The sequence below is a fragment of the Delphinapterus leucas genome, chromosome 17 (genome assembly GCF_059928025.1).
Source record: "Delphinapterus leucas isolate spDelLeu-1000000601 "Yukka" chromosome 17, BTC_Dleu_Yukka2, whole genome shotgun sequence".
Classification (NCBI taxonomy): domain Eukaryota; kingdom Metazoa; phylum Chordata; class Mammalia; order Artiodactyla; family Monodontidae; genus Delphinapterus; species Delphinapterus leucas.
In genome coordinates, this window is record NC_143145.1 from 74858837 (window position 1) to 74884443 (window position 25607).

Sequence of the window (25607 nt, forward strand, 5' to 3'; positions counted from 1 at the left end):
ATTCAACATTGTCTGTGACATTTATCCACATAATTTGTGAATCACAGTTCTTTTTCACTGATGTTCAGTATTTTGTTGTGGTACTATACCACAATTTACTTGCCCAGTTTACTGGGGGCTTGTTTGTTTTTTGTTTTACTTTATTGGAGTACAGTTGATTTACAGTGTTGTATTACCCAACTTACTGTTCATGAACATTTGGGTTGTTTCCATTTTTTAGCTACTATAAATAAAGTTGCTGAAACAATTTGTGCACATAACATAGCAAGGTACACATAAGAACTAATTTCTCGGACTTCCCTGGTGGTGCACTGGTTAAGAATCCACCTGCCAATGCAGGGGACACAGGTTCGAGCCCTGGTCCGGGAAGATCCCACAAGTGGAGTAACTAAGCCCGTGTGCCACAACTACTGAGCCCACGAGCCACAACTACTGAAGCCCACACTCCTAGAGCCTGTGCTCCGCAACAAGTGAAGCTACCACAATGAGAAGCCCACGCAACGCAACGAAGAGTAGCCCCCGCTCGCCACAACTAGAGAAAGTCCACGCACAGCAACGAAGACCCAACACAGCCAAAAATTAATTAATTAATTTTAAAAAGAAGAACTAATTGCTCTTGGGACTTCCCCGGTGGTCCAGTGGTTAAGACTCCACGCTTCCACTGCAGGGGGCGTGGGTTCCGTCCCTGGTCTGGGAACTAAGATCCCACATGCTGTGCGGCACAGGCAAAAATGAAAAAAGAACTAATTTCTCTTGAGTCTATACCCAGAAGTAAAACTGCTAGATCATCAGATTATACAGAGATAGAGATATAGCTAAATCTTTGAAAAATCTGTAGAAACTAACATTTTTCTGAAGTGGTTGTACCAATTACACTCCCGCAAGCAGGTATATACAAGAGCTCTAGTTGTTCTATAATCCTTGGTATTGTCAACGGTCAATACTTGGTATTGTCAGTCTTTTTAATTTTAGCAGTTTTAGTAGCTTTTCCACAGGTTTTGGGGGCATCTTGATACCTTCCATTAAGAAGTGTCTTTCGCTCGCTTTTTTTTTTTTTTAAGATTTCTTTTGATGTAGACCAGTTTTAAAGTCTTTAATGAATTTGTTACAATACCGCTTCTGTTCTATGTTTTGGTTTTTTGGCCTTGAGGCATGTGGGATATTAGCTCCCCGAGCAGGGATGGAAACCGCATCCCCTGCATTGGAAGGCGAAGTCTTAACCAGTGGACCGCCAGGGAAGTCCCTTTTCCTCGTTTTTTAAGCAGATAGTTTTGTGGGGTTTTTTTAAACTATTTTTAAAAATTATTCTTGCCAGAAAAAAAAAAAATTATTCTTGCCAGGAAGGAGTCTGTGCCAGAGATAAAGATTAGGAAGCACTGGCTTAGAAAAAGGAGATGCAACCTAAGAGTGAATGGGCTAACTCATACTCAGAGTAAGAAATGAAGCCCGAATAGAAGCCTCAAGAAATACTTGCGCATCAAGCAGAGAAAACAAGAGTCACTGGGAAAAAAATGATCAAAGACGTAACAGAAAAATGAGAGCGGTGTTGTCACCAAAAAAAAAAAAAAAAAAGGGAAATTTCAATAAGGGGAATGGTTCTTGTTACTGATAAACAGTAAACACAGAGGAGAGGTCACATAGTCGGTGGCCGCCTACAGTTACCCTTTCCTCCAAACTTCTCCACTGTGCTCTCTGGAACCCTGTTTGAAGGTAAGCATCCCCTCCCGCGCTGAACTGAAATTTGGCTGTCCCTTTAGAATGCTGCTTCCAAGCCTTCTCAAAGGGTCCTGTGCTTGCTTATTCTCTCCTACTTTATATCAGGGCTGTTTCCAATCAATTACTGCTCTAAGCTCTTTGAAAAACCCTCCCTCAAAGGCAAAACTAAAGTGACAACAAAACAGAGCAGTGGTCAGCAGGGTTATTAACTACAGCAAAGCACAAGGCAGGTTTTGGAAAAATGGAAGTAGTTTATATCTCGATTGTGGTGGTGGTTATATGACTCTGTGTTCAAAGAAATGTCTGCCAAAAGGAGTGAATTTTGCTGTATGTAAATTATACCTTCACTTAAAAAAAAAAAAAAAGCTCTCCTTAGGAAGCACTGCTTTACCACCCTCTGTCCCTCATGAGGGTTGACTTAAGGACACTTGAATCATTCCCTATCGCTCAGCTATGACTTCAACCGAGTCTTCTTCTCTACTCCAAGTCCTTTCCTAAATGGAATTCTGCACTTTGGCCTCATTGGCACTAGTACACCAATAAACATATATTCTTGCTGGTGCTAGGTGATTATAATATTCACAGAGATGATGCATTCAACAGAGCACTGTTTGAGTCTACTTACATAAAGATCTAAAACAGGTAAAAGTGAAAGCAATCTCATCAGAGATTATGAATTTTTTTTTTAATTTAAACTTAGTCTTTTTTGTTTTGTTTTGAATTGTTGGAGGCAGAGGTCGTGACTGGCAGGAGGCCCGAGAGGGATTTCTGAGGGTGCTGGCAGTGTTCTATTTCTTGACATACGCAGATACTTGCACGTGTTTGCTCTGTGAAAGCTTACCAAGATACTTTTCTTAATGTAAGTTATGCTTCAAATACAAGTTTTAAAAACACACAGAGCCTTTGACCAAGTTATGCAACTTTCAGGAATTTCTTTTGCAGAAATAAAAGCATTATACATAAAGAATATATATAAAGGTATTTTCTGCAGTGCTTTTTCTACTCACAAAACTAGGATCAACTTTAAATGTTCACCAATAAAACACCTGTTAAATAAATTACTGTATATGCATATTACAAACTTTATGCATCTATTAAAAGTGAGTTACAGTCTATGTAATGACTTGATGGTATATATATGTTACAGGAAGAGAAATATACTAAGTATGATTTCATTTCTGTAAAACAAAAAAAAATCTTCAACCTTTTCATTTATGAAAAGATATACATCAAACTATTAAAACTGGCCAGAGTGGGTAGAAGTAAATTTTTCTTGGGATGGTTTGTACTGTTTAGACAATGCTACAAAAATACATGTTTTAATTTGCATTTAAAAACAAAATCTAGGGACTTCCCTGGTGGTCAACTGGGTAAGACTCCACGCTCCCAACGCAGGGGGCCCGGGTTTGATCCCGGGTCCGATCCCAGGTAGGGGAACTAGATCCCGTATGCATGCTGCAACTGAGAGTCCACATGCCGCCACAACTAAGAAGCCCACATGCCACAACTAAGACCTGGCGCAGCCAAAAAAAAAGAAAAAAAATATCGAAGTTACAAAAACCAAATGTCACCTTGCAGCTTTCACTCAGACACTCCTTGGACCATACTGAGACCTTCAGTCTCCTCCTCTGCACTTGCCGTCAACCTAACCAATCCCTTCCCACTTTCATCTACCTCATGAAGCCCCAAATCACTTGAACTACTGCTTTGTTAGAATTTTCAACTCCTTTTTCTACTGTTTTGTTTATTCTACAAGCCAGAACCTGATGAGTCCACAAGCCTACACTTCCTACAACTGGGCTGTAGAAAAAAGACTGTATCTCACATTTTGATGTTGCTATAAATGTACGACCTCTGGTCTCAACTGGGCCTTCACTGCTGCCTAGCGTTCAGGAAAATCTTATTTTCTGCTCTTCCCACTCTTCCATTCTCCAGAGCAGCTATTTCAAGCATTCTTCATGCTACCCAAATCTCTCTAACCCTTGCTCCATCATTTCTCAGCAGATGACCAAGCTTACTACTTTAAATAATAGAGAAGTCTTCTGACAGAAAATCCCTCAACATCCTGCCACGCCACATGCCATACAGCAGCATCTCTGCATCCACACCTATTCTGTCCCTCTAAGTCCGTCCCCCATTCTCTCTTGTCCCTCCTTCCAACTAAGTGCTCAGGATTATACCCCACCCCCACCCCCAACCCACAGGTCTCATTACATCAGCTCCATCCTGTATTACATGGATTCTCTTTCCTCTGCCCTGTTAAATTCAATCACATGCTTTCCTCTGCCCTGTTAAATTCAATCACATGCTGCCTTCTGGTTTCTCCCATCTTCTTTTAAACCAAAGAAATCTGAAACTGAACTCCTCAACTTTCCTCCTAAATCTGTTGCTTATATGTTCCCTACCTCAGAAAATGGCACACCTAGTCAGTTATTCCTTCTTTCTCTTTCATTTTCTACAATCAAGTTCTATTTTGCCTCCTAAATATATCAGATTCCATTTCCATTGCCCTTACTGCTCTTCTAAGTCTACAGTATTGTAAAAATCTATTAACTACACTATTTGCACCACCCCCTCCCCTGATTTTGCTATCCCTTTCTATCCATTCTCACTACCAAAGTAGGTCTTTTATGATTTGGTCATAAAGAGGGTTTTCCTGACCAACCAGGATTAGGGCCCTCCTGTATGTATTCTCTTACATAGTGTATTAAAACAATGTACCTAAACTGCTTACCTCCTCCACGGCACTTCAATCACCGTAAGTGCAAAGACTCTATCTTATTCATCACAGTGACCCCAGCATGTAGCACAACATATAGGATATAACAGTTGCTCAGTTAATATGTGAATATTAAATGAAAGGCATCTAAGCCCCAAGCCAGTGCCTTTTCTATACTGTCTCAATTTCAAACAGATATCTTAAGAGGAATTTTACTTCTATTTATAGGTGAACTAGGTAATTTCAGACAAACCCTCCTCCCACTGAGGACAAGTAAACTAGGGGACAATATTTTTAAAAGCATCTATTTGAAAGCATCAGAGAACTATTAAGGCAGAGAAGTATAACCAGGCCAAGAGTTGGTTCTTTGAAAAGACTAATAAAAAGAATTGACCTCTAATGAGATTTACTGAGGAGAGAAAAGGCACTTTGCCAGTATCAGGAATGAAAAAAGGGACATCACTATAGATCTTAAAGGCATGAAGAAAATCATAAAAGGCAAAACAAACCTATAGTGTAAGAAGTTACAATGGTGGTTACCTTTGGATGGGGTGGCTAAGAGTTGGAAGGGAGTATAAAGGGGCTCTCTGGAGGGCAGACAACTTTCTATTTCTTAAACTGGGTGGTCTCTGCATGGATATTTGCTTTGTGATCATTTATTGAGCTGTATATTTATGTCTGTGCATCCTTCTGTGTTACACTTTGTGTGTGTTATACTTCACAAGAAAACAGGTTTAAAAAAAAGATAGCTATCCCTGGTGGCGCAGTGGTTGAGAGTCCGCCTGCCGATGCAGGGGACACGGGTTCGTGCCCCTGTCCGGGAGGATCCCACATGCCACAGAGCGGCTGGGCCCGTGAGCCATGGCCTCTGAGCCTACGCGTCTGGAGCCTGTGCTCCGCAATGGGAGAGGCCACAACAGTGAGAGGCCCACGTACCGCAAAAAAAAAAAAGATAGCTAAGAATCAGGCTGCACTTTGTTTTCTAGGTTCTTTATGTATGTATATGTGTGTGTGTTTGTAAAATTTAACTTCTAGGATTATATGATGACGGTATAGGCTTATAGTCGAGCCTACTCTAGCGTAGACCAGACATACAGAAATATCGTGCAGAAGTAGCGTCGTGGGGTAGCTGGCAAGGCAGTAGAAGAGAAAACCAAGAGTAAAGGAGAAACAGATAAACTGTGAAAACAGACTTTCTTTTCCCGCCACAAATACTATGAAACTATGTGTGTGCAGGTAGACCAATTAAAGTATAGAGCAATAAAATCAAAGATAAAACAACATAATATTGTTTCAACTAACGCAGTGTATGTTTTTGAGATACTTATAATAAAAAAAGTTATTAGCAATAGTTTCACAATAAACCTGTTAGCAGTGATACCAAAGTTGTCATTAAACTTAAAATTCCAAAAACTTTGTAAGCTACAACAGTACATGGGGCTTATTTTTATAAGGTCTTTTGGAACTATTCAAGGAAATGGCCATTTAATTATCTTTACAATGTAACAGAAGAGTGTGACCATTTCATTCTGGGGTCCGAGGAGTCTAAAAAGATTAATAGAACATTCTTAGTTATTTGGTTGGCTAAATTACTGGAATAAGGTTTCCTGTTCTCAGAAAACTAAGAGATCAGGTAAACCCTATTAGTGCATCCCAAACAACAGTCTACATTCTGGCTGCAAACAATGATGCAAAAGAAAAATAAGGACCATGAAGTAAAAAATAAAAACTTATTCAATTTAAAGTTACTGTCCTTGACCCAGCAATCCCACTACTGGGCATATACCCTGAGAAAACCATAATTCAAAAAGAGCCATGTACCAAAATGTTCATTGCAGCTCTATTTACGATAGCCCAGAGATGGAAACAACCTAAGTGCCCATCATCGGATGAATGGATAAAGAAGATGTGGCACATATATACAATGGAATATTACTCAGCCATAAAAAGAAACGAAATTGAGCTATTTGTAATGAGGTGGATAGACCTAGAGTCTGTCATACAGAGTGAAGTAAGTCAGAAAGAGAAAGACAAATACCGTATGCTAACACATATTATGGAATTTAAGAAAAAAAATGTCATGAAGAACCTAGGGGTAAGACAGGAATGAAGACACAGACCTACTAGAGAACGGACTTGAGGACATGAGGAGGGGGAAGGGTGAGCTGTGACAAAGCGAGAGAGAGGCATGGACTTATATACACTACCAAACATAAGGTAGATAGCTAGTGGGAAGCAGCCACATAGCACAGGGAGATCAGCTCGGTGCTTTGTGACCGCCTGGAGGGGTGGGATAGGGAGGGTGGGAAGGAGGGAGACGCAAGAGGGAAGAGATATGGAAACATATGTATATGTATAACTGATTCACTTTGTTATAAAGCAGAAACTAACACACTATTGTAAAGCAATTATACCCCAATAAAGATGTTAAAAAAAAAAAAGTTACTGTCCTTTATTTTGAGAATATGTCCTTCTTATGTTTTTAGTATTAAAATGCTATTTCTTTTAGGATGTGGGGACAGTAGATGAATGTTACTTTTGATTTTTTTTTTTTTAATGCTTACTTATAATAAAAAGTTGTCAGGGCTTCCCTGGCGGCGCAGTGGTTGAGAGTCCGCCTGCCGATGCAGGGAACACGGTTCGTGCCCCGGTCCGGGAAGATCCCACATGCCGCGGAGCGGCTGGGCCCGTGAGCCATGGCCGCTGAGCCTGCGCGTCCGGAGCCTCTGCTCCACAGCGGGAGAGGCCACAACGGTGAGAGGCTCGCGAACCGCAAAAAAAAAAAAAAAAGTTGTCAAAGCCCTACCCTTTCTGGAAATTAAACTTGAAATGCAAGTCTAGTGACCACTGCTATACTTCAAGTCAGTCTGGGCTGAGACTTTAAGTCAGAACACTTACCACACTATAAAACAATGACATAGTACTCAACCTATGGGTACAATTTACTGGCAATATTCTGAATTAATATTCTATACTATTCATACAAATTAAGTACACTGCTACATTCCCAGTACCTAGCACAGAGTCTGACATATAATAAGTTTAACTTTTTTCAGTCCACAAATTAATAAATCTCATGACCTGTACTACATCTCTCAAAAACAAAAGAAAAAGCTGTTTAGATAAGAAACCTAAGAACATAACCTAATTAAAACTTGATGAAAATTCTTTCAAGTTAATGGGCTATAGATATGAAACTAAACTTCTAAAGGACATTTTCTGTAACATTTTTAGAAGTTAACTTTCTCTCCGTATACTATAAAAGAAGTTAGAGGTAGCTTTATATTTCCATTTGAACTAAAGATGTGCCATTTTCATGTGAGGATCTCTGACATATAACCCTCCTGTGAATGAGATAGGAATTTCCTTTAAGTATTATTTTAAGTATTCCCATGCAAATGAATTAAGTATCCTGGCATCAATTTTAAAACAATCTTTCAAAAAGACTGCTCAAATATCTTAAGTGGTCCTGGACATCAGTAGAAAAAAATACTCACACTACTTGGAAGTCAATAATATTTTTCACTAACTAAAAGTGCTTCCTTGGGCCAAGCAAATTGATGAAAATTCACTATAAACGTGATTTTGATAAGTTGTGTAATAATTACTGTCCCCTACATATTATGTGTATTAAAAAATTCCCTTATGGAAAAATTCAGTAAATTATACCTTCATAAGTAAAGGTGTTCACTTTTTTTCAAATTTTAACAATACTTTTTATTTTTTTTAATTGAAGTATAGTTAATTTACAATGTTGTGTTAGTTTCAAGAAAGATGTTTAGTTTTTAAAAGCTAGTAAGGGTAGTTACTGAAGTATCAGTTGTAAAAGAGACACTCTAGAGGCAAACTAAATGTCCATCAATAAGGAAATAGTTATATTCAACATACTTATTCTAAGTTTATGGCCATTAAAACAAAAAGCTATACATGAAAGGATTTCATGATAAAAATCTAAATGACTAACACATATGTGATTCTGTTTTTAAAATATAAAACAAAGCATAGAAATAGTGGTGAAATAGGTATTTTATGTACACATGTACACGAAAGAAAAGATCTGAAGATACCAAAGCTTAACACTGCTTGTGTCTGAGGCCTGGTGAGGGAATTCTCTACCTTTTCTTCTTTATATTTATGCACTTCTGTATCATTACATGGTGAGATTACAGTATCACTTTTTGTTGCTTATCTAAACTGTGTAAGTTGTATCAACAGTAAATAAACATAAAAGAACAGATGAACAGCTGAGTAGTTAACGTTTCAAAAAGCAGCTATATAGTAATAACACTCATCACCAAGACTGCCCAAGAAAACAAAGGGGTAGAAACTGAAGTTTATCAGCACTTCAGAACCTGCTGCACCACTGTGCCATGCTGTCTCTTCCCCTCTCTTTTTTTTAAATTTGTCTGCACCACTGGGCATGTACGAACTTAGTTCCCGACCAGGGATGGAACCCCTGTACCCTGCACTGGGAGTGCGGAGTCTAAACCACTGGACTGCCAGCGAAGTCCCTCTTCCTCTCCTTCAGAGTATTTTTTTTTCCCCCACTCCTTTCCTTATATCCATACATTCACCAGTTACCAACTTCTATTTCCACCAGGTTAATTCACTAATTGCTTCACATCTCAGGTGAAGCCATTTTTGACAGGGCCAGCTCACTATCTTATGAGACTGTGATCATGTCACTTCTTCGCTCAAATTCAAACTCCTTCAACTTGGCACTCAAGTTCCTCATGTGTGAGTCTAACCTTACTTCTAGACTTTTGAACTAGTCCCCTACAGTAGGAATCCTAAACTCCAGTTTAACAGGTCTTCTCTGCTGTCCTCCAAACAAGCCCAGCTGTCTCTTTCTAGACCTTACTCCTCTAAAACTACTTGGATGAAGATGCTCTCTAAGAAGTAATATAAGATAGAAAAGATGAGGGATACAGATTAAAGTATCCAGTATACATTGCCAGTATATGCTAAGTGCCGAAAGAGGTAGCGATTATTCATTGATACATATTTTTTTTCCCTTTTCCCTTCCTCTTTAACTGGACATATTCTATAAAATAAATGTTTTAAATTCTATTTACTGAACTACACTTATATACTTTGCTCATAACTTTAAATTCAATTGTATTAACCTTTTATTGTTTCAAAGAAACAAAAGTACCTAGCTTACTACTGTACGCATAAATACCCAGGGTTTTTTTTTTCTCCCCCCATTATGGATTTGTAGCTCAACAGAATTTCCCACAGCAGTTAATTTACTCCACAATTCTTAGGACAGTCAATTATGGTTAAAAGAGCAAGAACTTTGCAGTGACCAGGGTCAGCATCCTAAATTTCAGCCCCCTGCCCCTTACATCAGTGTGATCACAGGCAAATTGCTTAACCTCTCTAAGCCTCTTTTCCCCTCACCTGTAAAATGGGATAATACCTACTTCACACAGCTGTTGTAAAAGTTAAATGATAGGTGGAAACAATTTCACAGTGCTTCATACGTATCAAAACCTCGGTAAATATAAATTATCAATACAAAAAAGATTTTAATAATCAATACATAATGCTACTCAAAAGCAGTAAAGCTACAGACAAAACTAGATTATTTGAAAACCTTTGTTTTCAGTGATTCTGAAAAGCTGAGCACCAGGTATTGAAACTGCACCGTCAGAGAACTGCCCACATTCTTGCAGCGCAAACTAAATTAAGGCTGTCTACGCCTTCAAGTGTGCCTCACTTTACTCAACCTCTCTAGAAAGCAAATGACTGGAAAAGTATGATTACTGATCATGAGAAATATGTAAAAGAGATGAAAAGATATGTCTGGGATGCACTTCAAAATAACCCGCGGGGAGGGAGCAAGCCTGGCCGTTTAATGATACCTGTTGAATTGGTTAAATTGAGTGATGGGTACACCGAGTTCTTCACACTATTCTCTCGACCTCTGTAGAGTTTGCAGATTTCCATTAAAAAATGTGTTTTTAAATGTCCAAAGGTCGATTTTTGTTTTTTCCCCTTGGGGCTTAATGCAAATCCTGGTCCTGGTCAGGAAGACATTGGGAAAGTCCTGAGCGGCCGAAAGTCAACGGTAACGCCGGTCAGCGAAAGCTGGTTGAATCTCCCCGGCCGCCCGGTAGGCGTGCTCCTCCCTCCGAATCCCCGAGGCCTGGCCGGGAGGTGCGCCCGCCAAGTCCGGCCGCCGGTCCCGGGAAAGAGCAACACCCACGGGAACCGCAGCCAAGGGCCTTCCAGACGGCCGGCGGGCCAACTGCGGGCTCCGGACGACCGACCGAAGCCCGGGGACGGGGGGGCGCAGCTGCGGGGTGGGTGAGCGCCAGCCTTCGGGGCAAGTCGGCCAAATTCCCTCTGCTCCGCCTAAGCTCCAGCCCCACCCGGGTCCTCAGCCACCCTGGCTGCCCCAGATCCTCTCCGCCTCCCTCCAGCAGCGGCGCAGACACCCAACCGGTCCGCGGAGCCCGCCGGCCTCCCCGCAAGCCCGAGCCCGGCTCCTTCAGCGCCTACCCTGTCACCAGGGTTTCCCACCGCCGTCTGGCCCGGGGGCCCCTCCTCGACCCCACGCCGACCGCTTTCCAGAGTCGCTAGCCCCACTTTACCTCAGCCGCGCGGCAGCCACGCACCCCTTACAACTCCGGCTTCCAGCTTGGCTGACCTGGGGCGTTGCTGCCAATCACCCGATCTCCGCCCCGAGCCCGGACCAGGCTGACCAATCAGCGGTTTCCTCCGGCCCTGAGGCGGGCACTGAGAGCTGGAGCGGAAAGCTGGACGACCGCCGGAAGCGCCTGGAGAGGCCCTTCGCAGTGTGCGCACGCGCTGGGCTCGGCTGGGGCGTGCGCTTGCTCGTGCACTTTGCTTTTCGTTTTCACTTCCCTGCCCTGGGAAGTGCCTTGTAAACCTGAAGATCTAGGCGTGCAGGGAGAATCACATGATGAATGTAGCCGCAAGTGTGCATTACCTTGAAAGAAGCTGTGAATCTTAAGCCCTTGTTAAGCTAACCAGTGTGGAGCTTTTTCATCCCGCGCTGTAGGGACTTGTGCTCACCCGGCTTATCTTCTGCTGCCTTTTACAGACTTTGTATCCCCGGTGTGCTTGTCTTTAGAGAGAGTGAGGGTGTGGGGTTGTACAAAGTGCCTGATGGATGACGATTTTACTTTACTGAGTCTTCAGTTCCAGCATCTGTTTAATAGCTGGGACACATGGTTTTTAAGAGCTGAATATCCTAGGTCACTCTGTATTGCAAATCATTCTGTCATGAAAATATGATTATTACATTTATAGCTAACAATATATTAAGCATGGTAACGTGTGTAGTACTGATAAAAGATTCACAGGTAGAATGAGAAACCTATTTCTGTATGGCCTTTCAAGAGGCTGTTGCTGATTGGCTTGATTAGCTGCATCTCTTACCCTCCCATTGTAATTGATCCCAGAGGTCAGTCTGCAGACAGCGGAGCGCCGATGTTCTTATCCTGGGACCCCCAGTCTCTCCCTGGCGAGGGCTTCCCTCCTTCAGCAAGAGCATTAATTCATTTACTCAACAAGGGCTTGTTGGGGCCCACTATGACAGTACAAAGATTTTTAAAAGCTTTGAACCACGCCCTCAGTGAGCCTACAGGATAACAACAAACTTAATTTATATAACCAAATGTTATAATGGAGACATGGAGGGGCCTGGGAGACCTGCCTACGCCTGCCCCGGGTTCTCAGCACATCCGGAAGGAGTTAATGCTTGGGCTGGGATGAAAGAGCAGCATCTCCTGAGCTAAAGGGGCGGGGCAAAGCATGGCGGCATTTCTGACAAAGTTCACCTGTTTCTCCTGAGATCTTCCCAGGGTGGAGCTCTGCTAAGCTAATGAAGCTTCTGCCCGGGCCCCAGGACTTGCAACAGGTCTTTCCAAGACCCAAGGTGGGCCCCTAGCACCGAGTTCACCTTATCACATGTAGCTTTCGACTCTTTTTAAAAGGAAGATGTCTTAAAGCTCTCCTCAACAGGGATTGGTTAAGGCTTTTTTCCGTTCCAATTTCCTTTCCTTCACATTTCCCTTCATCCTAGGTACCCTGGAGTGGCCGTGGGCATTTGGGGAATCTGGGTGAGGGAAAAAGAGTTGAGATGAATTTGAGCCACTTCCCTAAGTTATTGCTGACTCCCCCGGTGTTGGAATGGCTTCCAGGAATACTCCTAGCCGTGCTTTATTCCATCTCACAAATGGATGTGTCCCGTGGCACCTAGCACTAGAAGTATTTAGCTGGTGGAAGAGAAAGAGAGTTTGAAATGTGCTCAGCCAGAAGCTAACCTAGGGGGAAATCTTCCAGTCATCACACTTTTAAAATTATAAGTAGGGGGCTTCCCTGGTGGCGCATTGGTTGAGAGTCCATCTGCCGATGCAGGGGACACGGGTTCGTGCCCCGGTCCGGGAAGATCCCACATGCCGCGGAGCGGCTGGGCCCGTGAGCCATGGCCGCTGAGCCTGCGCGTCTGGAGCCTGCGCGTCCGGAGCCTGTGTTCCGCAACGCGAGAGGCCACAACAGTGAGAGGCCCGCGTACCGCAAAAAAAATATATATATATAAGTAGGATGCTTTACTTTTTGTTTTTAATAAACTTTACTTTGGAATAACTTTAGATTTACAGAAAAGTTTGCAAAGAGTACAAAAAGTTCCTGTGTACTCCTCACCCAGTGTCCCCTAATGCTAACGTCTACATTATCATAAAACATTTATAAAACTAAGGAGCCAACACCGGCACAAATTCCAGACTTAACTCAGTTTTTACTAATCCTTTTTCTGTTCCAGAATTCAATCCGAGGTGCCACACTGCATTTAGTCATCATGTCTTTTTAGACTGCTCTGGTCTGTCAGAGTTTCTCAGTCTTTCCTTGTTTTTCATAACCTTGATGTGACCACGACAGTCTTGAGGAGTCTGGTCAGGTATTTTGTATAGTGTTCCTCAATTTGAATTTGTCAGGTGTTTTTTCTCATGATTAGACTGGGATTATAAATTTTGGGAAAAATACCATATGGGTGGAATGCCCTTCTCAGCACATCATATCAGGGGTACATGATGACTTAATTACTGCTGATGTTAACCCCAATCACCTGGACCATGGTAGTGTTTGCTAGCTTCTCCACTGTAGAGTGGCATTTTCCCCCTCTTTCCCTATTCTCTGGAAGCAAGTCACTAAATCCAGCCCACACTGAAGGACAGTAAGAGATTAAGCTTCACCCCCTGGAGTAGAATATCTATACAAATTATTTGGAATTCTTCTGTAAAGAAGATTCATCTCTCTCCCCATCCCCCATTTATTTATTTGTATTCAATAATTTGTTTATAAATATGCATGTATATTTATTTTATACTTCATTTTATATTCTATATATGATTTTTATTTTGTTGCTCAAATTGTTCTAGCTTGACCATTGGAAGCTCTCTTAGGTTGGCTCATGTGCCGTTTTTGCTTTTTTAAATTTTATTTATTTTTATTTATTTATTCCTGTGCTGTGCGTCATGTGGGATCTTAGTTCCCCAACCAGGAATCGAACTTCTCCTGCATTGGGAGCACGGAGTCTTAACCACTGGACCGCCAGGGAAGTCCCTCCTTTTTTGCTTTTTTTTTTTTTTTTTTTTTTTTTGCGGTACGCGGGCCTCCCACTGCCGTGGCCTCCCCCGTCGCGGAGCACAGGCTCCGGACTCGCAGGCCCAGCGGCCACGGCTCACGGGCCCAGCCGCTCCGCGGCATGTGGGATTCTCCCGGACCGGGGCATGAACCCGCATCCCCCTGCCTTGGCAGGCAGACTCCCAACCACGCCACCAGGGAAGCCCCTTTTTTGCTTTTTGATCATCATCTTTTTTCTTGAACTACAAGAGTCTCCAGGCTGATCTTGTACTTTTCTTGCCCCAGCATTAGAGTCAGCCATTTCTCCATTTCTTCAAGGAGTCCTGAAATGGTATTTAGAAATCAAAATCTAGATATTGGGTGTACTAGTTGCTCCTGGGATATCATTGAATCTAACCTCTCCTGGTGCACATATATTGCTGCCTTGTTTTTTAATTCTTTGTTTATATCCCTGTGATAGGCAGCCTCTAATATGGCCCCCAAAGATCTCTGCCTGGTATTCATGCTCTTGTGTAATTTCCTCTCCTCTAGGGTGGATTGGACCTAGTGACTCCCTTCTAATGAATAGACTACAGCACGAAAGATGGGACGTCACTTCCAAGATTAGGTTACAAAAAGATTGTAGCTTCCATCTTGCTTGCTCTCTCCCGGTCTCTCCTTCATTCACTCTGAGAAGCCATCCACCATGATGTGAACTGTCCTATGGAGAGGTCCACATGGCAAAAAATTGAGGGAGGCCTCTGACTATCTGTACATCAGCCTATAAGAAACTGAATCCTGCTAACAGCCGTATGAGTGAACTTGGAAAAAGATTCTCTCCCACTTGAGCCTGGAAATGATTGCAGCCCCACTGACACCTTAATTGCAGCTTTGAGAGAGATCCTGAGCCAGAAACATCCAGCTAAGCCACACATGGATTCTTCATGCACAGAAACTATGAGATAATAAATGATTATTGTGTTAAGTTGCTATGTTTTGGAGTAATTTGTTAGGAAGCAATAGATAACTAATACAATTTCTGACTCCATAAGATCAGTGGTTCTTAAATTTCACTTTGGAATTTGTTTAAAAATACCTATACCCATAGAGAGCCATGATTAATTAAAAATGTATAAAATATGATTCCATATTGATTTAAAAAGCAAATATGAATATATTGTAATATGCATAGAAAACTCTTTGGAAGGATATATATAACAAAATGTCAATAGTGTTCCTCTCTGGGTGGTAGAATTATGGTTTTACTTTTCTGTATTCTTTTCTGTATTTCAATAACTTTTGCATATTTAATATGTGTTAACTTGTATAATAAAATTAAATAAATTACAAAATAAAAAATAAATACATATACCCAGGCTCCTTCCCAGAAACTTAGGTGGTTGTTCTGTATAGCTAATTCTTAAAATGTAGAAGGTTACAGGGCAATCCATTTGGGGATTTTAGAAGACAATAGACTTTTCTTTTTAGTGTATCTGATCCTGGAATTCTTTACCCAAATTAATGGCTTAGCTTTCTTGGCAGAATCCAGAATAACTGAAATTTCATCTGCTAGTTGAAGTATTTATTATATAGGGGAGAAAAAAACAGCAGAGTTCTCTCTTACTCAACATACAGGCTTGAAAAAGTCCCTTGACCTTTATATGCCTCCAGATTCCTAACAGGAAATTAAATGATTATAATGCTGTTATTTAGGCAAAGAGATTTATCATTATTAAGTGTATATTAGGCAATAGAAAGGTGACCAAGGCCAGTTGTGGGCCAGTTTCCTCGCAGAGATTTAACAAGAGGTTAGATTCCCACTTGTTCATTTTGGTTGATAGTGAGGCAGAATTCTATTGTAGAAAGACTGTGGGCTTCTAAGGCCGACAGACCTATATTCAAATACGCCTCTGCACTTACCAACTGTAAGTCTCCGCAGGTCTCAATTTCCTGACCTCAATCTCCTGACAGTGGGGAAAATAGTCACCCTCAAAGGGTAGCCCTGAAGACTGATTGTGTAACATTTATAAAATACTAAGGGCAATGCATGCCTTATCACAAGGGCCCAATTAATAATAACCATGAAGGACAAACAGTTCATATGATTGTGACCCTGATATTAGTAAAGTAAGGGACAGACAAATGTCCAAATATGTCCATCAGTCTGTTTCTCATATTAGGTTTAAGGACAGCCCTATTTGGAAATCGAGACCCTTTCTCTAGTTCTGATTTTTGACAGCTCTGATTGCCTGTCTATAAAAAATATATCACACTGAAATGGGCCTCAAGAGGTCCTGAGTTAGAATCTAGGAAAACCTAGCTGGTAAAAGACCACTGGGTAGGACAGTGAAGTACCCATGTGAGGGACACTTTAAGACAAAGGGAGGCTGGATGTGTCTAGGAGAGATGAAGCTGCAGGACTACTGGTCAGAGCTAACTGGTGGGCCAACATGATCTCACATTAGGGGACAGTCAGAAGATGCCAGTTAATGCCTAATAGTTCAGGGCTATTGGCTTCAAGGCAGGTATTGTTAAGAGAGAATAATGTTTAAATCTGCTTCAGTCATGTAAATCTCAGTATAAACGAATGTGTTTTACCACAGTGTCCAATGAAGAATTTGTTAAGCTATTGTGATTTAATCATGTACTATTGGATAAATTTGGTAGTTCTAAGCCTCGAAACTATTTTTCTCAGATCAGTGTACAAAGCGATCTGATGTACAGTAAATCCTTAAAGATGTATATCCAAATAGGTCAAAAGGTCACTGCGTTCCAGAGACTGTGATATTTCCTTCTGTAAACCAGATTTTGGGATAGACGCTGATCCACAGACCTCTTATTTATGTTTTTAAATGGTTTTGTTTTTAAAACTGTAATTCTGGGGCTTCCCTGGTGGTGCAGTGGTTAAGAATCCGCCTGCAAGGACTTCCCTGGTGGGGCTAGTGGTTAAGAATCCACCTACCAATGCAGGGGACACGGGTTCGAGCCCTGGTCCGGGAAGATCCCACATGCTGCAGAGCAACTAAGCCCGTGTGCCACAACTACAGAGCCTGCGCTCTAGAGCCCACAAGCCACAACTACTGAAGCCCGTATGCCACGACTACTGAAGCCCGCACCTAGAGCCTGTGCTCCACAACAAGAGAAGCCACTGCAATGAGAAGCCCATGCACCGCAACAAAGAGTAGCCCCTGCCCACTGCAACTAGAGAAAGCCCACGCGCAGAAACGAAGACCCAACGCAGCCAAAAATAAATAAATTTATTTAAAAAAAATTGTAATTCTGGAAAATGTTAAACGTACACAAAAGTAAAAAGCACAGTACAATGAATCCTCATATATCCATCACACAGCTTCAACAACCAGCCACCTATCCCTACTGGTTTCACCTATGCTCTTTCTTGGCCTCTTTGACTCTTTTTGTTGTTTCTTGTTTAGCGGTGATGCCAGGGAATAAACCACAAGGCCTCATACAAGCAAACTCTTTGATTCTCTTGAAGCTAATCTCAGGCATGTCATTTCAAACATAAATATTTCTGTGTGTATCCCTAAAAGATAAGGAGTCTTTTTATTTTATTTTTGTTTGTTTTTTATTTTTTATTTTTTGGCCATGCCATGTGGCTTGCGGAATCTTAATTCCCTGACCAGGGGTTGAACCTGGGCCCCTGGCAGCGAAAGAGCCAGGAAGCAGTCTTTTGAAAAACATATCTATACTATTATCAGGCTTGGAACATTAATAATTATTTCTTAATGTCATCAATTCAGTGTATACATTTACCTGGTTGTCTTATTTATTTTTTATTTTTTTTATTGTTGGTTTCTTTGAATTGGAATGTTAAACAAAGCCACGCATTACATTTTGTGGATAGTCTCTGAAATCTGTTTTAATCTACATAGCACGCCCCCCCCCACACCCCACTATTTCTTGTTTTGTTTTAGTGAAGAAAATGAGAATTTTGTCCCATAGAAATTTCCCACATTCAGGACTCTGCTGATTGCATTCCTATGGCGACATTTAACAATTCCTTCGTCTCCTTTTATTTTCTGTAAACTGCTGATTAGATATAAAGGCTTGATCTGATTCAGGCTCAATTTTTTGGCAAGAATACTTCATATGTGGTGGTATATTCTTACATCAGAAGCTACATAATGTTCCTGTGCTTCTTTTTGTAACGTTAACAGCTATCAATGATCACTGCCTAGATCCGTGATCTGATTATGGTTTGCAAAACAGTAACACAAAGGGATGTGTTATCATCCCTTTTCATTTGTTAGCTAATTGGTTACCTTGAGGCATGTTTGTAAAGGAAAGCAGGTTGATGCTTGTTTCTTAATAGCTACCAGTTTTCAGAATAATCTCATGTCAACAATTTTGTTACACTGAAGTGTAGTACATTTAAGAAAGGCAAATTTAATGCTTGGTTTGATTCTCTCTTTATTTAGCAGTTTTCAGAAAAATGAGTTGGTTCCTTCAAATTCTCTAAAGGTAACCAGTGACATTTCTTTTTTTTCCCCCCAGTATTCAAGCACTCTTGAATTTTATCGTTATAAATTAGCTTTTATCAGATCTTTTCTAGATAGCAGATTTTTTACAGAGAGACATGGCACTAAATGTACATTTATGGAACAACATCTAGATACTGGTCTGGGTGCTCTCACTTACACTATTTTAACTAATTTCCACAGCAATCTTGGAAGGCAGGTGCCATGATCTCTGTTTTTTAGAAGAGACTGAGGTCCTCAGCAGCAAAGTGACTGCTAGTACAAAGTCATACAGCCAGGAAGTAGTCAAACTCAGATTTGTCTGAACCATATGGCACCATGTAGCTTTTTTGAATTAGGTCCTACAGACACTGAGGCACTAAGTAGGGCTCACTGGTTGCCCCACCAGCCTCCCGCCTCCTATGTATCTTCCTCAGACTGTTTGGTGACCCCCAGTTTGTCACTCTCATACTTACAAAAGTACAATAGCTCCTTGGAACTGCTAAATACCCTTTTGCCTTTTAACCTAACACATAGATACACTTTATTACATATATGATTTTACTTAATGCAAATTTATGCATTATATATAAAACTACATTTACAACCCCCTAGTAAAGTTACCTTATTATTTTTTAATTTTTTGGCCGTGTCGCGTGGCTTGTGGGAACCTATTTTCCTAGGACCAGGGATCTAACTCGGGCCCCCTGCAGTGAAAGCGCAGAGTCCTAACCACTGAACCTCCAGGGAATTCCCAAAGTTACTTAATTGATTTTTGGCTTTTCTTGGTGTGGTGGGTTCTTAGTCCCCCAGATCCTATGCTATTTATTCATGTAATATATGATGAAAACCTAGATTATATCTCTATATTTTCCATGCTCACACAATAACATATAAAGATATATAAACATGTGTAGGATATTTGTTATTGTTTTCAAAAATCAGATCATACGACATATAATTTTAAGCATCTTACTTTTATCACTAAACATTGTGTCTCTTCCTAGAGCTCTAATTTCCTTTTCTTAATGACTTTTAATATAGTTTTCATAATGGTCCACGTTTTTTAGCTATACCATCATTTACTAAAACATTCCACTATTGATATGCATTCATTTGATGTTGGATGTTGTTGGCGTTGTTTCAGGGTTTTTTTGTTGTTGTTGTTCCAACATGAACAATGCTGCAATAAACATCTTTGTTCTTACTGTCTTTATATACCGGTGCTTTTTGTTTCTGTGGTTTAGATTCTTGAGAAATGAATTGCTGTATCAAATATAAATTATTTTTAATAATAGATTTTTCTAGATTGTGTTCTAAAACGCTGTAATAATTTACATTTCCACAGCATTACCTGAGAGTCCTCTTCCTACCCAGTATCCCCACCAGCAAATTTGTGTCATTTTGATTTTTGTTAGCCTGATCAGCATCAAGTGATTATTCCCATTGTTATATTAATTTGTATTCCCTTATTACAAGTGAATTTAAATGTCTTTTCTTGTTTATTGGCCATATGGATTTTCTCTTGATTAAATACCAATTTATATTCTTAACCCAATTTCCATAGGGTTATTTACGCCCTTGACAACTTGTAATCAATTTTTTTTTTTTTGGCCTAGTGGCTTGTGGGATCTTAGTTCCCCCACCAGGGGTTGAACCTGGGCCACGGCAGTGAAAGCACCAAGTCCTAACCACTGGATGGCCAGGGAACTTCCAATTTGTAATCAATTTTTGAATGTTACTATCTGCCCACCGAGTTGCAAATTTACCCCCAAATCTATTATCATTGACATTGCTTATGTATCTTTTTTCCATACCAAAAAAAATGTTTTTTTAGAACAAGTCAAATATGACCATTTCTTCTTTTTTATAAAAATTTCTTGGTTCCCACTTTCGTTTAAGTTCTCCCCTACTTCTTTGCTGTAGTCTCCAAAATTTTCCTAAAGGATTTTTTTTTTTTTTTTGCGGTACGTGGGCCTCTCACTGCTGTGGCCTCTCCCGTTGCGGAGCACAGGCTTCAGACGCGCATGCTCAGCGGCCATGGCTCAAGGGCCCAGCCGTTCCGTGGCATGTGGGATCCTCCCAGACCCGGGCACGAACCCGCGTCCCCTGCCTCGGCAGGCAGACTCTCAACCACTGCACCACCAGGGAAGCCCCCCTAAAGGATTTTTAATATTTTATTTTTTACGCTTGAGTGTTTAATCCACCTGGAATTTAATATTTTGGTAAATGAGGTAATAATGGATACAATTTTATATTCAGTGCTTCTATTTATAATTATTTCTCATCCTTAAAAATTTTCTATTTTGACATATTTTAAAGTCTACATCAGTATATGTATAGCATCTGTGAATAAATAAATACATATACATATATCAGAGCTATGTGCTCAGAAAATTTTTTTTAAGCTGAAAGGGATGCTTGATCAAAAAGTTTTGGAAACCACTGCACTAGACCATGAGCTCTTTGAGGGCAGTGATTATATTCTTCCTCATCTTTGAACCCATTGCTAAGACTGTCTCTAGCACATTGTATGTGTTCCAAAAATGTTTGTTAAATAATTGAATTAATAAAACTGCCATTAGGTGATTCATGTGTCTTAAGCAACACAGCCATTGAGAAACTTGACATTCCAGCTGTGTCCTGCCTGAGGTTAAACACAAGCAATGACTCACAATGGCAGGTAGTATAACTTCACTGGTGTTGAGTTCATACATTTTTAATATGGGAATATAAATTCTTAAAACCTTAAAAGACTTTCCTGTGGCTTACAATCCATAGTGCTTATGAAACTGGTAATTATTTTTTGTGAATACATTCCCTGATTTTTTTTTTACATCTTTATTGGAGTATAATTGCTTTACAATGGTGTGTTAGTTTCTGCTTTATAACAAAGTGAATCAGTTATACATATACATATGTTCCCATATCTCTTCCCTCTTGCGTCTCCTTCCCTCCCACCTTTCCTAACATTCCCTGCTTTTTAATGTCAGTCACCTACTCTCTGTAATGGCAGTTTGCTAGGAAGAATTGGTCTTTTTGATACTGTAAAGGCAGAAGTGTGACTACACTTATTTATTTATTTCCAGCTACAAATGTTTATTTTTTTACTTTATTATTTTATATTTTTATTATTTTTTTACAGTAGGTCCTTGTTGGTTATCTATTTTTTAAAATTAAAAAAAATAAATTTATTTATTTTATTTTGGCTGCGTTGGGTCTTTGTTGTGGTGCACGGGCTTCTCATTGCAGTGGCTTCTCTTGCTGTGGAGCACGGGCTCTAAGTGTGTGGGCTTCAGTAGCTGTGGCATGTGCGCTCAACAGCTGTGGCTCATGGGCTCTAGAGTGCTGGCTCTGTAGTTGTGGTGCACGGGCTTAGTTGCTCCGCAGCATGTGGGATCTTCCCAGACCAGGGCTCGAACCCATGTCCCCTGCATTGGCAGGTGGAGTCTTAACCACTGCACCACCAGGGAAGTCCCTGGTTATCTATTTGAAGTATAGCAATGTGATATGTCAATCCCAAACTCCCAATCTACCCCTTCCCCCGACCCTTCCACCCTGGTAACCATAAGTTCATTCTCTAAGTCTGTGAGTCTTGTTTCTGTTTTGTAAATAAGTTCATTTGTCTTTTGTTTTTTTTTAGATTCTGTATATAAGCAACATCATGATACTTGTCTTTCTCTGACTTACTTCACTTAGTTTGGTAATCTCCAGGTCCACCCATGTTGCTGCAAATGGTATTATTTCATTCTTTTTTTATGGCTGAGTAATATTCCATTGTATATATGTGGAAGTGTGACTATATTTAACTTTAGATTGTGAACTTCTAAAAGTCAAAAACTCTATTGAACATATATTCTGACTGGTGCCAAAAACCTATATCAATAATTAGTTGGGAAAACCCCAAAAGACTTTTCCTTTTCTAATATACAAATTAACCTCAGCAAAAATAGCAAGTTTATTTCCCTGGGTTATTGTTTTTGATAACAATACTGAACAAAGTTTAATTTACTCAGTCAAATGGGCTATGTTTAACCTGACTCTGCCCTTTGTACTTCTTATATTTTTTACAGTTTTCTACATTTACGATTCCTTTTTTCCTATTTCTTTCTTTCTTTTTTTTTTTTTTTCAGTTCCAGCAGTTAATTGGTCTGGCTGATTTTTACAAATGAGGCTGGTGCTTCTATCACTGGACATCATGCACCATCTCTCTTCTCCTTTTTATTTTAGATTCAATATTCACTTACTACCACTCTCTCTTGTGACTTTGGAAAGTAGAAACCAGCCAGATGTGTTTTTGCTATAGGTCAAACGGTGTGAAAGAGATCTTTTCTACTCAAATTTGCCCCTTTTTGCTTGAGCTTATTAGGAGGAAGAGAAGGATAACGAAGAACAAGTGAAGGCAAAGGAATTTGGGCTGAAGTAACCGTTTGGTTTTTAAATTCACTTACAGACGAATCAAAGTATTGGAGAAACATTAGGAGAGACAACTGTACAGCCGGGGATATTTATACTCACTCACTCTTTCTTCATTAGAGGCCTCTCAAATTCCTTCGGACTTTAATATAGGAAGTACGTGGCAGAATCAAACTGTGAAAGAGAATTCACAATTTTTTCAGTGAGGTTATTGAGTGCAACGGAAGGATTATAATCAGACTGGCCTGTGGGATTTAAATTATACTTACATTTAGAGATATATTAAAGAATATAAAACGTATACCTAAACAGAACAAAAACTTCAGTGACTGCCATGAATAGAACAAGAATTTAAACCCTTACTTTGATAAAGTAAATAGAAGACAATGTTTTAAAAATACTTCTTCACGAATTTAAGAAAATTCCCTGATCATAAGGCTCTTTTTCCTTACAAAAAAAAAAGTTCCAAAAAGAAGTTTCTATTTAAAAGAAACAAAAAACTGTACTTTGCTACCTTCGCGCTTCTACGAAGACAGTGCTACTGTCCTCAGTAAAAAGAAAAAAATTTGAAAAGATTCTGAATTAAGACTCACAGAAGCCAGTGAAATATTACAAAGCTGCCCTATTGGAACTGAAAGAGTTGCTGGAGAAGTTACGTTCAATTTGAATTTCTGAAAGCCGGAGGGGACAGGTTCCTCTACCGCAGGAACGCTGGGAATTGTAGTCGGGAAAGCGCGGCGGTTTCTCAGGGGGAACCACGTTTCATTGCTTAGCGCTTAATGGACGGAGAGTCGTTTGGTCCAATTCACTCTTCCCGGGTTCTCCCTAGACCCTCCTGTTCAACGCTTCGGGCATTTCCCTTGTTCACCAATGAACGCTTTAGTCTAAGAAGACCTTCGCGGATTGGATGTCTTACACTCTGTGGAATGGTATTAGCCAATGGGAGGGCAGAACCGGCCGAGGTGGCTGGGTCATGGGGGAGAGTCCGTAAAGCCTTTCCCTGCTAGCGTCCTAGCTTTTTTTGGCTCCTAAAGTCAGCAGGGTCGTTTGTCATCGCCGAGGCCGCGTCTGCGAAAGGAGGGACTCGCTCCGCGCCTGCTGGGTTCCTCTACGTTATCCGTCGGTGTGGCCCTGATGCTGCGGCAGGCTCCGGATTCCTAGAACGCTGGAGCGGTAAGTAGGGTCCAGCGACGGCAGACAAAGCGGTGGAGCCGGGAAGGCCGCAGAAAGCGGCCCCTGCACGCAGGCGGCCAGTCGGCCTGGGTGGGGCGCGCTGCCTGCCTTGAGGCAGTGCGTCCCTCCAGGCGCTTTAAAGCTCTGCTCCCACGTGTCCTGGGAAAATGTTAGCTTTGTTCACTTCCTCCTCGTCCCCTGCACGTCCGATTTTCACAAACCCTAACATTATTAATGGGTGTCATCTCACTTCTTCATCCCTCCAGGTTGTTGTTTAGTAACTTCCTATTAGCTTTATGCTCCTGCGTGTCTACTAAGAGCAGAAGGACATGGTTGGGTTCGGCTTCATTCAAGCGAGACCAGCGTTCACATCTCTGTATTTTAAAAACAGTTCTTGGGGGCGTTTGTGTCTACAGCACCTCCTTTCGTGGTAGTGTACTTATGTGTGTACCCCAACACGTGGCCAAATAGAGGTTCCCACAGGATCAAGTATCGTTCTTGTTTGCTAATTGCTGGTACTGTTAGCACCATCTGAAGTTCTTATTTGATCCTGACAACCACTCAGGATTATTATGAGAGGAAGCTGAGGCTCAAAGGAGGTAACCCAACTTCTCAAAGAGTTAGTTGCTAGTAAAGGGCAAGCCAGATTTGATGTCACTGCTTACGTTATTTTTTTAAAAACTCGCTTAACTGAATATGGATTTAAGTTGTGGTTGTGTAGCTCTGTGTATTTATATTAAACTCTGTATATGAGAGCTAAATAATTCTTTGAGTTGAATGGTACATCTTGGCTGAAAGAAAATCAGGCAGCTACCAAATTACAGGTGCCTCCGATCTATCACTTAACTCCTAGCTTTTTTCAGGCAGCTGCCTAATTACAGGTGCCTCCCATCTATCACTTAACTCCTAGCTTTTTTCAGGCAGCTGCCTAATTACAGGTGCCTCCCATCTATCACTTAACTCCTAGCTTTTTAAAGCGTCATTCTGGCAGCATAGACCTCACCTGGGAGCTTGTTGGAAATGCAGACTCTCAGACCTCACCCCACCTACTGAATTAGAATTGGCTTTTTAAAATAAGATCCCTTAGGTGATCAGAGTGCCTGTTAAAGTTTGGGGTGCGTTCATTGTCATAAGGATTTGTTTGCCCGAATTGAACTAAACAAAAGAGAAAGTAAAAGGTATACCTTGTGTTATTCCCTACATTTTCCTGGGCAGATCCTAATTTGAGCCCTCTCCTTCTGAATGGGCTGATAAGGTTAGAAGTTTTAACTCTTGGCTTTTGTTCATCTCAAAGGAACAGGAAAGGCTATAACTTTAAGAATCATTCCCACTGAGTGGTTCTCTAAGTACTCCTTAGATGAGAATGGAGCGCTCCAGTTTCAAGGCCAGTGTTGTAAGCAAAAGGCCATTACTCTGGGTATTTGGTTCTTAAATGTGACTTGGTTCTTGGACCTTTGGGCCAGTGATTGGTTCTGCAGTTTTCATTTTTGACAGAATTTGTGCTGGTGACA

At 40.8% G+C, this 25607-nt stretch overlaps 2 protein-coding genes across 5 annotated transcripts in view; one reads left to right on the plus strand and one right to left on the minus strand.

The window, feature by feature from the left end:
* MTFR1 (mitochondrial fission regulator 1) overlaps positions 1–23646 on the minus strand; it is an 80045-nt gene extending 56399 nt beyond the window's left edge. The window contains exons 1-2 of one of the 4 annotated variants that reach the window (XM_022595286.3): positions 23193–23646; positions 23026–23097 (exon numbers count right to left, since the gene is read on the minus strand). The gene's annotated coding sequence lies outside the window, so the exon portion shown is untranslated. Of the gene's footprint in view, positions 1–10302; positions 10908–11034; positions 11146–23025; positions 23098–23192 lie in introns of those variants that run through there. The other 3 variants (XM_022595285.3, XM_022595287.2, XM_089899075.1) reach the window with 3 other exon arrangements.
* A 226-nt stretch (positions 23647–23872) lies between these two features.
* Positions 23873–25607, plus strand: part of ARMC1 (armadillo repeat containing 1) — a 34917-nt gene continuing 33182 nt past the window's right edge. Inside the window, exon 1 of the mRNA XM_022595289.3 lies at positions 23873–24096. The gene's annotated coding sequence lies outside the window, so the exon portion shown is untranslated. The remainder of the gene's footprint in view (positions 24097–25607) is intronic.